Source organism: Amphiura filiformis, chromosome 2 (genome assembly GCF_039555335.1).
Source record: "Amphiura filiformis chromosome 2, Afil_fr2py, whole genome shotgun sequence".
NCBI classification, from domain to species: Eukaryota; Metazoa; Echinodermata; class Ophiuroidea; order Amphilepidida; family Amphiuridae; genus Amphiura; species Amphiura filiformis.
This window is the reverse complement of record NC_092629.1, coordinates 37,524,365-37,533,943: the sequence shown is the minus strand read 5'-3', so window position 1 is coordinate 37,533,943 and position 9,579 is coordinate 37,524,365.

Below are 9,579 nucleotides of genomic sequence, written 5' to 3'. Positions count from 1 at the left end.
ACACATACCGTATCTTGTGCAATTGACATATTCAAGGTCTGTGACCCGATTGACAGCCTCATCCCCAAGTTGAGATTTTTATACCATCAGAAACCTGAATTACCTGATACATCACATTAAAATGTATTTAACTCAAGTTACTGCGATATCGTTTGCAGTACGATGCAGTGCGGCACCGCACCGCATCGCAAAGCAACGCATCGCAAATTTGCGGTGGTAGTATGAACGGACTTTCATGATAAGATCATGATGTACCGTACCATAAAAAGGTGTGACATAGGCCTAGCCCTAGCTGAGGCTAGCTCTAGTATTAGACTTAGAGCGCTCACTTTTTGGGTATTAGTTCCAAGGGAAATGAAGAAATCCTTGTGACCAGATCCACAGTACCCACACATTAAAGGTCCGTTCATACCACCACCGCATAATTTGCGATGCGTTGCTTTGCGATGCCAATATATCAATTACTTTTTACCGCGACTCAACGCAACTCGTCACATTTCCAAGTTAAAATGTATTTAACTTCATTGCAATGCAGTATTTTGCAGTACGATGCAGTGCGACAACGCACCGCATCGCATTTGCGTTGCTTTGCGATGCCGATATATCGATTACTTTTTACCGCAACTCAACGCAACTCGTCGCACTCAAAGTTGAAATGTCTTTAACTTTATTGCAGGGCTGTCAACTTTTGGAATTGTTATGTGAAGGTCCGTTCATACTACCACCGCATTTGCGATGCGTTGCTTTGCGATGCCGATATATCGATTACTTTTGCCGCAACTCAACGCAACTCGTCGCATTTCCAAGTTAAAATGTATTTAACTTTATTGCGACAACGCACTGCATGGCAAAGCAACGCATCGCAAATGCGGTGGTAGTATGACCGAACCTTGAGACGTACTGGGATTTGCCGACTCCAATCATGCCAATGTTCATTTTGTACCATGATTATTTGAGCCATGGCGCTCGGGAATGTGAAAAGCGGGGGGGGGGGTAGGAGCAACAAATTATTCATGACAATGCGTGAGATTTTACTCATTTTTCAGCTTTTTGCGTGAGATTTACTACCTGGCGTGAGATTATACTACCTTAGCGTGAGACCGTGAGAAAGTGACCCAATGCGTGAGACTCATGGCCAATGCGTGAGAGTTGACAGCAACGAATCGCAAATGCGGTGGTAGTATGAACTACTAGGCGTAGGCCATATAGTAGTCACAGACACTATAGGGGCCTAGTATAATTTAAAAGAGTCCTTTTACTGATGATGAAGCTATTCTGAACAAATAAATGTAGCGATTCCTCCAAAATAATCATGACAAAACTTGTGTGTTAAAAAGTGTAGCACTTTCTGGCAGGATTCCTGCCATTTGAGCGTGCGCAGTAGTGTCCTGTTTTGTCATAAATATCAGCGGTACAGGTTTATTGTGCCGGGATCGTGTCATCACACACGTGGGTGTGCAGTGTATGGGAATGAGTGAGTGAGTGTGGTTGTTTGTCTGTCAAAAAAATTTTAAAAACCCTGGTTTTGGACATATTTTTTTTCCCTAGCTATATGCAGCTACATGATGCCTTTAATATTGATGCCTTCATGACTGTGATGACTCATTGCATATTCAAATTGGGACTTACGGTCACTTACCACTTCTATGGGGGCTGTGATGGCCTTTTTCATGTGTCTTAGGGACCGATCGTTATTTACGGCAGGGGGGGGAATGGGTGTTTTGGCAAAAATATCGACAAAAATTTCGCGTTCCCCCTCGCGTCCGCTCAAAATTTTCGCGTTCCCCTTGTTTTCCCAATTTTCTCCATTTAAAATTTAACAATCCCCCTCCTGGTTCAACTAAAATTTCAGGTTCCCCCTCAAGATCACAAAAAATTTCGTGTTCCCCCTAAATTTACCCATTCCCCCCTGCCATAAATAACGATCGCTCCCTTAGCCAGGCATTTAGCTTTTGCGTTGTCCTTTTGCCATAGGCTCGCTGTTTCATCTGTCCTGGCTTCAGCTTTTGCAGCTATAGGCCTATATCACAGCACCTTTTACGAGTGGTGGGAATCAATTACCTTTGTCTTAATATTCATCATTGCAATTTATTTGAATGCTTTGCAATTAATAGTTTCACTCTAATGTTGTTGTCATGTAGGCCTAGTTGAATTAAAGAAGGGGACTGGTGGTTATCTCGATGTATCTTTCTCCACCCACCAGTTCCAAGTACAGGGCAATAAAAACAGAAATACAAAAAAAAAAAGTTGTTTACATAAACTGTGTCGTTGGTGATCGTAATTTAACCATTTAATCACGTTTTTACCCATAATCCTGTTCGGCCGAACAGGATTATGGGTAAAAACGAACAGGATTGTGGGTAAAGTAGGACGCCGCCGCGATAGGGCCCCGGGGATAGGGCCTGACGGAGATAGGCTAATCTCTCCCCATCGATTGTGTCCTATAAATAGTGAGGGAGTGAGAGCCCTAGATAGGGTGTCTGCTGGAATTAATTCCTCAATCGACAATTTTTGTACTGGTAGACGTGGCTTCAATTATTCAATCACATATCCAAAATCGACCAAAATCCACCCTGGGCAAAAATATCTACAGGCATTTCAAAATCACTATTTTACAGTAAAAATACACAAATCACGAACGTTTCCGACTATTAAGCCACATTTACGCAAACATGGTTAACGCGTCCACGCTTACTGTTTTGTATTTGCGTTCGCGCAACAAGTGAGCGTGTTGGCGTTGCATACTGCGTAAACCAGAGCGTCACATCACACAACACACGAAGTCGGTGTCTAATTGATCGCCACCTTGTGCAATAATTTGTCGCTCGGATGACATAGTGGCGTATCACAAAATGGCCATTTTGAGATAATCACGTTTAAAGTTTTTGCAACTTTTACCCATTTGTCATACCTGAATCAAAATGTCCCCATTTGTTGAATGGATACGAAAAAATAAATATTTAACGCGGCTGTGTACTCTAGCCATTGTTTCTTTCTCAAAATTGAGTTTTTATGATATGTTTGTACCTTGTTATGTTTTTTATAAATACAAGGAATGAAAATCCAGATTTGTAAACTCCAACTGCAATATTTTAAGGATTTTATTTCACTATTCCACTCGTGTTTGAAATTGAAAAGGAAAGAAAATCTTTGTTGTACCAGCAAGGTACACGCGCGCAACAACTCATCGCGTTGCGTATCGCGCAATTTGTTAACGCACAAATACGCGACGCATACGCGACGCTTATCTGCATGCGCGGCGCATCTTATGGAAACACCACGGAAGCACTGATTTCACAAAAACCTAGTGGTCAAATGGCTCCGTTTTAGCTGATAAAATGTGGGTTTTTTCAAGTTCTTTCCCCCGGTTTAAATATCAAGTTATGAATGGATTTCGCTCAAACTTCTCAAGGGGCTGTGGATTTACCCGATGTTCACGTAATATAAGTTACAAAAACGAAAACTGTCGCATTCTCCTGTGAGATTCGATGAAAGTGCAAAATGTGACCACTTTAAACTTCAACGGCCATTATTTCAATGTTCATTTTCTCGGTAAAATGACGATTTAGGTACACGATAACTCAATAAATACAGCATCTATAGGTAAGCAAATATGATCATCGTAAAAAGCATGATCGACTCAAGAAACGGTTTTCTCATTTTTTTATATTTTGGTCTATTTCCGATTTTGGGCATCATTTTGTGCAAATAGGCGTTTTTGAATTTTAAAAAGTTTATTTTGATGCCTTATATGGTCAATATCTCAAAAAATAAGGCCAATATCAAAAAATAAAAAACCGTTTTTGGAATGGAGCCTCAAGATTGAGCTAAAAACAAAATAAAATATTTTGGAAAGAGTGTTTTTTTGTTATGACGTACCTAACAAATATTGCCAAAAACTCACTCTTTTGTGATTTTCTTCAAAATTGTTGTTTTTACCCCAAATCTGTATTTATATTAAGATTTATTGATGTCTTGCCTTCATAAAAATGTATACTTTTATATGTTTTGCGCGAATAATTACAAAGTTATTGCACTTTTACTACATACATGTCTGAGAGTACACAGCCACCTTAATACATTTTATGTATAAAATACATTGATGTCATTCACCAATTAATTGTAATTAGGCCTAGTCATTAAACCTATGCCTATACGTCATTATAGTATAGGCCTACAAAACGTCTAATCAATTTAGACCTTACATAGGTCTATAAATAAGCCCATAGCCATTAACACTAATACGGCCTAAATAAATACAAACTTATCAGAACGGTCGACAAGAATGTCAAAAAGTATAGGACTTTGTTATGAAAAAGTTATTATAGGTTTACAACTACATGGTAGAGGCCAGACTAGATCGGTAGGCCTATATCAGACATTACAAGAAGCCTTCAACGGAAATTAATAGTTATCTAGACCTAAGTATCTCGTGGATTGGCTTTCTCTCATATCCCCTCTTTTTGCATTCTTTCCGTGCACCTTTATTCCGTTTTTTAACCAGTTGGTTCGATAACCATTTAGCATGTTTAGTTTAATACCTAATAAGTCTAAAACCATTGGTCTAATAAATTATAACCCATTTCGTCTACAAACCACTTGGTCTACAAACCATTTGGTCCAACAAGCATTTAGTCTGCTAACAGTTTGGTCTAGGCCCTACGGTTAGTCTATAAGCCTATATGCAATTTGCTAATGCAGTAGATTTATCGTGTTTTTATTTTGCTAATGTATAATATAACTGACGGCCAAATAGTATCTATGACTATATATAGGCCTACGTATTTACCTGTTGGCACACTACACGCTTATAGCCTACATGTGATAGGCCTATCGCGTGTGTTTGATACTAATTAGGCCTATACCATAATCTATGATTATACAATAGGCCTAAATGTTGATCTGTTGATTAAAATAATTGTTGGCAATATTATCCGATATCAGTTTAATAGGTCCTTATGGTAATTTAATGTTATTTTGTTTTCGGGAAGAAATGTAAGCAAGAGTTATTAAACGTGAACACAGGGCCGTCGCTATAGACCAATATGATTGGGGGTGTAGGCCTACATCATGTTTTGCCGACGGAAATATATGTGAATTGTACACCCAATTTTTTTAGTGTGTGTGGGGGGGGGTGTTAGCGGTCCAATTTGTTTCCGACATTTTTTTAATTAGTAACTACTATAACCATGATAACATTAACAATAGGCCTACGTTAACAACAGCACAATTTCGTAACACATTATACACATTAATCTTTTACATGACTCTGCCGACAAACACATAGCTTTGACTACATTTGCCGACAATCGCATGGTTTTGACAGCACAGTCCATTTTTGCCGACAAAATTGTGTATTGGGAGGGGGTATCACACCCCATACCCCCCTTCTAGCGTCGCCCCTGCGTGAACGTAGCCTATTAGGCCCTATCATATTGATTTGATTGAAATGTTATCGCTCCATGAAATTGAGTCACTGACAATCGATGGCGGTTAAAACAACCTTGCATGCTCAAATATTATTTCTAAGCGAAAGTTGACGGAACTTAGTTTAACCTATAGCTTTAAGGGGGTACTACACCCCTGGCCAATTTTGTGCCTATTTTTGCATTTTTCTCAAAAATTATAGCGCATTAGTGGTAAGTACAGGGGCTATTTTAGAAGAAAAAAGTCACTGCACGTTAGCAAACGTAAAATCTAAAAGATCAGCTAGCGGAGACAAGCTTTAGGGAAGGGTTGCTGGCAGAGGGTTGTCTCCCTCGAGTTCTGTAAACTTTACAAATCACGCGTTACAATCACGCACTTTACTGACTCATTTTTGACGTTAAGGGCTGAGAGCTGAGAGCACATCACTCAGACATACCAAATTGCATTTTGAATACGAGGAATAGCCGTAACTGATAACAAATAATTTTGATTTTTTTTTTGAAATTTGCGATATAATACAAATTTTATGACAAATTATATTAAAAAGGATATTTTTGACATTAACAATCCCCGAAGTAAAGTTTATCAATCTAATGATATGCACTTAGTTAAAGTGGAAAATTGATTCATGTCTGGTTCACTAATGTATTTCACTAATTCATTTCATTTTTAATTACCTACAGCTCCATGAAAGTACGCACTAGGATCATAAATGTTATTAAGTTTATGGTATTGATGGTATTGATATGCAAAAACGAATACAATCTCTGCAAAATGAATAAAATGCGCACAGGTGCCTACAATTGCACAAATTAATATCTGTAAAATATAATAATAATATAAAAATCATTTTGATTTACTTAGAAAGGTAATAGGTTTCATTTTAAATGTCATTCCATTTAATTGAATTGTCATTATTGAAAACTCCATAAAAGTACACAGAACCTCTTTATTAAATGTTGAATGAAATGCACACGTGTCCCTACCATCTTTTAACCTGTCGCACAGTAGCGTTAAGTTCTCAAAATGTGAATGTGGTAAGATTTCTGCAACTTAAGGGTAGACGAGGAGTGTTGGTCGAAGCAACCAAAAAAAATTGATTTTCATTCTCTAGATCAATAAATTATTGACAAATAACACCTTGATGTTTTGCAAAGGTTCATTCTACAAATTATATAATTTGAAAACTTGCTTAATTTATTGTTGTTAATGAGTTATGTACATTTTACAAAAGTGTTGTTGTTTCAGCCCTCTTTACAACATAACTCAAGAACCACAGGACCTACAAAATTATTTCTGTGATATTTGAATTCTTCTACACGCTCGCAAGGAAATGAGCAATGCAATTTTTGCCAAAGCTCATTACCATTCGCAAGATGTTGTGAACTACCAAATCGCAACACTTTAAAATAGTGTATTACCTTAAGTGATGCAAAGATGCGTAAGTTGTCGGCAAATTGCATAAAAAAGTTGTATACAAATTCATTACAAAAGATTAAACACACTCTTCATGAACTAAATGTCTATAGTGCTCAACTTAAAACACTAGATGCTCAGTCCATAAACAGGGTGTTTATTTTCTACAAGCAATATACAGGGTGAGTCCAAAAAGTGCAATAGTGCAAAGAATCCATCTTTATTTTATAACCAGATTGAACTTTTAGGATTTAAAACACATGATATATATATTCATTAGTGGCCTTGCAGTCTGCCGCCTGGACAACCAATTCTTTAGAAATGCTTAGTCGCGCTAAAAGTCGATCGATACATGTAAAAATCAGCACAATTCAGAGATACACCTTTTGCTATGAAATTAATTTTCTCGGTCAAATATAAAGCAATATTTTTTTTTTTCTTCAGTAATGTCAGTTAAAAACTTGGTGCTTGGATATACATTTTTTTAAAATCCTGGTGTTAAAATTAAGCATCAAATTGTGTCTTTTAGTGTGATATTTTTGATTTTTATAGGCCTTGAATTCGCCTGCGAGCTTTTTACGGAATTCATATTTTAGCGTCTCAAACTAACATAGTTTGCTAAAGAAAGATATTTCCCACCTCTGTAAAGCACATCGTGTGGGTCTATATGTTATAGTTTTGTCAGAATTTCCGTTTTTGTTTTACCCTATTTCCATTGATGCTCCGAAAATGTCAAACTAAGTAAAAGTAGGCAATGGTGAGTACTTTTATCTCGAGAGCAACCAGCAGAAATAGTCGATATTTCCTTTGTTGTTATCCAGGTCAATTTTTCATTGAAAGCAAATTGCCCGACCAGCGATTAAATCCCCAATTGGGTGTTCTGGTTAAACATGATCAGTAGGAGCGCTATAGGTCTGGGAATTTCTTTGCTATATTGAAGTTCTGGCAACACTATAGCCATGCCGGTATTCCTATTAAACCCAGGGATATCGATCCACAATGCTAGTACTAGCCTTTAGATTTCACGTGTTGATTTAGAAATTTTTTCAGCCGACAGTGAAAGATGGTGAAATCAAAACGGAAATTCTGACAAAACTATGATATATAGCTCACGGTGATGTGCTTTAGAAAGTTGGGGAAAATCCTTCATTAGCGAACTATATTACTTTGAAAAGCTAAAAGGTTGATCCAAGAAAAAGCTCGCGGGCCGAGCTGAAGCCTATAAAAATCGAATATCTTACACTAAATGACTGAATTTCAGGCCTAAGTTTAACACCAGGATTAAAAAAAAATCAGTATCAAGCATTAAAGTTTTTCCAGCCATTTACTGAAAAAATGAAAAGGCTGAGAAAAAATTTTTACACTGAAAAGGTGTAACTCCAAATTTTGCTCATTTCAACACCAATTTCGATCGTTTGTATTGCCTCATTAAATGACTGAGTGAGCCTTGCAGAACAAAAGAATCGGTTGTGCAGGTAGCTGACTGCTTGTGTGAAAAAACGAAGTAATTAGCACTTGCCGTTCTGTTTTTATGACACATTTTACAGCGATACCCAATTTTAATGCTTGTCCACGAGATATCTAAACATTGAATGTCAGCGCACTATAGGCCTACTATTATACTATTAGGAACAACTGCCATTTTCTTAACCTCATTGGGCACTGAAGTAAAATGGAGCACCCAAAGTTTTATTGTCCCTGGTCTTGTATAAGTAGAGGAAACATTGCTTTTATTTGTTGTTATTTTCCTATTTACCCTTACATTAAAAATGTTCATTCTCTATAAAAGAAACATAAAAATATATGGGCGGGTTTTTCAAATGTCGAAAGGAATGTGTGCAAATTGAAGTGGTGTGAAAAATTGGAGTTGGAGTTAGGTGAGGTATGAAGGACTTAAGCAATATTAAAAAGTTAGTTTGAACCGAAAAAGGGAATTGAAAGAACACAAAAAACAACCTTGTTTTAAGTTAAGCCAGTTTAAGATCTGGTGTCCTTATTTCGCAATGTGTGCTCTCATTCAAATTATGGTGCCTCGTGGACAAAGAGTTAAAATGGGTATCGCCGTAAAATGACTCATAAAAGTTCAAGGGTTCTCTTGCTTTTTATTACAAGTGGTGTATACTGAGTGTGGCATTTTCAATAATGGGAAAGTTCAACATGAATGGAATATTGATTCGTTGACCCTTTTTACTCACCCTGTATATACGTTTAATACCAAAATGATTTGATGTGTTCATCATTAAGTGTCTAGTTTAGCGTTGAAAGTGTTCAATTTAGTATTTACATCTATACGTTTACCTTGTAAGCACATAGAAGAGTTTAAACCGGCTGATATCACATGCATTTGAAAAACAATCAATTTTTAAATAATTATCATATGGTTAAGCAGTGCTTTTTTCACTGATCTGGACTCCTCTCTACTAATATATCGCAAACAGGCCCATAACCAGGATTTATTTGGGGGGGGGGGAGCTGGACTGATTTTGAAAAAGTGGACCTTTTTTCAAAATGTGCACCTTTTTGGACTAGGACGGATTTTGAAAAAGTGGACTTTTTCCCCAAAATTTGGACCTTTTTTGACCAAGAAGGCTTAAAAGATTTTCGCTCGCTACGCTCGCAAACGGGAATTTTTAGGTTAAAAACGGGGATTTTTTGGGAAGTTTTGGGATGGGGCGCCGCCCCACCCCACCCCGCCCCCTGCGTTACGGGCCTGATTGCAAATAAATAAATTATATG